Below are 2,041 nucleotides of genomic sequence, written 5' to 3'. Positions count from 1 at the left end.
TGTTCGCCATGCAGGTCATTGTCCAAATCGTCACGTTTGTTCTTCTGCCAGCCTGGACGGCAGGAACATCTGGCTACACAGCAGTCATCCGGACGCCCCATCAAGAAAGCGAACTTGGTGCACTACACCTAGTCGCCACCGACAATTGGAAACCCCCGGCAGCGCCATCTCTGGAACGCTGGACCAACGAAACTACCTCCGCAGCACCATCGTCACCGACAGCACCGTACGGCTTACCTATAAAGGAGTGACACCCACCTTCGGCACACTGTGGGCTCTACGGCTGTGCCTCCGCACGGGCCGCTAATCCGCTTATGTTCGCCATGCAGGTTGGTGGTCCATATACGCTTTTCACTAAGAAAACTAGTAATTATTGCCTGGTTCAGCTGCCGAGCCCGCAGTGTTGCTTTTGTTGCTTTTGTCTTGCCGCCGAATGCGTCGATGTCATTCGCGCTTTACTAGTGCTGTCGGGTGATGTAGAAACCAACCCGGGACCAGGTGGCCTTGATGCAGTTTTGAGCGAACTACAAAAGTTGTCCGCCGGACAATCACAACTTATCACTGAAATACATGACCTCAAAAATCAACTAGTAGCAACAGATAAAACAATATCTGCTCTAAGCAATCGAATCGCTGATCTTGAAACCAAATGTGAATGTCTTAACACCCTGCGAACAGAAGTAGAAACCCTTCAATCCAACACAGATAGAATGACTTTGCAGCTTTCTGAGTTGGATACACATCTCGATGATCTCGAGAACCGTTCGAGAAGAAATAACTTAGTGTTCTATGGGCTTCCTGACCCAAATGATAAAGAATCTTACGAGCAATCAGAAAATAATTATCATTCAGCAGTGCCTTGACAGCCTCAATCTGGTAATCCAGCCTAAAGACATAGAGCGCGCACACCGCCTTGGCCGCCACAGCACAGACCGCCAAAGACCAATAATAGTGAAATTGTCATCTTTCAAAACAAAAGGAATCAAACTCTCCAAAGGCCCTAAGCTCAAAGACACTGATTTTAGTATTGGAGAAGATTTTTCTCGACCCGTTCGAAATGCACGGAAGCACCTTGTGGCTTTTGCTAGAGCTAAGTCTGGACCATTTTCCCTCCGATAGAAAACGCTACACATGGGACCCAAACGGTTTATTTTCGACCAAGATTCAGAATCAGTTAAAGAAGTCACATAGGAATCCTTTCGCCGTCAGAAAGCGCGCAAGCAGCCGCGGACTAACCTCCGAGATAACCTTTCCTTATCCATAATCTACACTGATGCTCGCAGTTTCCTTCCAAAGCGCGAGGCCTTGTCGAATCTCTTTTTATCTTCCGGCAGCAACGTATTAATCCTAACGGAAACATGGCTAACAAGCGACATCAGTGATAATGAAGTTTTAGATGACACCCAATTTTACTGTGTACCGTAAAGATCGTCAAGGCACACGTGGAGGAGGTGTGCTTATTGCCATTAACAACCAAATAGCATGTTCCGTTGTTAACATTACTTCAGATCTGGAAATATTATGGTTAAAATGCAACGCTCCACCGCAAACCGTTCTGCTTGGCGTGTCCTACAGGGCCCCTAACAGCAATCCCGGTTTTGCACCTAAACTAAACGATGTACTGGTCCAAATTACTACGAAACACCCCAATGCTCCACTGCTTCTCTTTGGAGACATTAACTTCCTGAGTATAAATTGGCAAAACGTAGGTCCATTAACAGCTGGTAACTCTGAAGCAAGAAACTTTGTAGATGTTTGCTTAAATTTCAACTTCAGGCAAATGGTGCTTGAACCGACTCGGGTTACCCAAGGATCTTCAAACGTCCTGGATTTAATACTAACCAACAGCCCTGAAAGCTTATCCTCGATTACTTACTTGCGTGAAATCAGTGATCATAGAGTTATTCATTCCACGTTCAAATTCTCGCCCGCATCCCGCGTTCAAGAAAACCATCCGCCTGTACGGCAAAGGAAACTACCAAGGAATCAACAACGAAGCTTTTCTGCCCTGTTTTCAATCCACGTTTCATCTCCGGTCTCT

At 46.3% G+C, this 2,041-nt stretch overlaps 1 pseudogene; it reads left to right on the top strand.

Annotated features, from left to right (window-relative positions):
• The first annotated feature begins 299 nt into the window (after positions 1 to 299).
• Positions 300 to 1,468, top strand: LOC146177259 (uncharacterized; annotated as a pseudogene).
• The last annotated feature ends 573 nt before the right edge of the window (positions 1,469 to 2,041 follow it).

Source organism: Amblyomma maculatum, chromosome 10, assembly GCF_055883805.1.
Source record: "Amblyomma maculatum isolate TAMU_Amacu chromosome 10, ASM5588380v1, whole genome shotgun sequence".
Taxonomy (NCBI): Eukaryota; Metazoa; Arthropoda; class Arachnida; order Ixodida; family Ixodidae; genus Amblyomma; species Amblyomma maculatum.
Note: the sequence above shows the minus strand (reverse complement) of the source record. Positions and strands in the feature narration are given on the sequence as shown.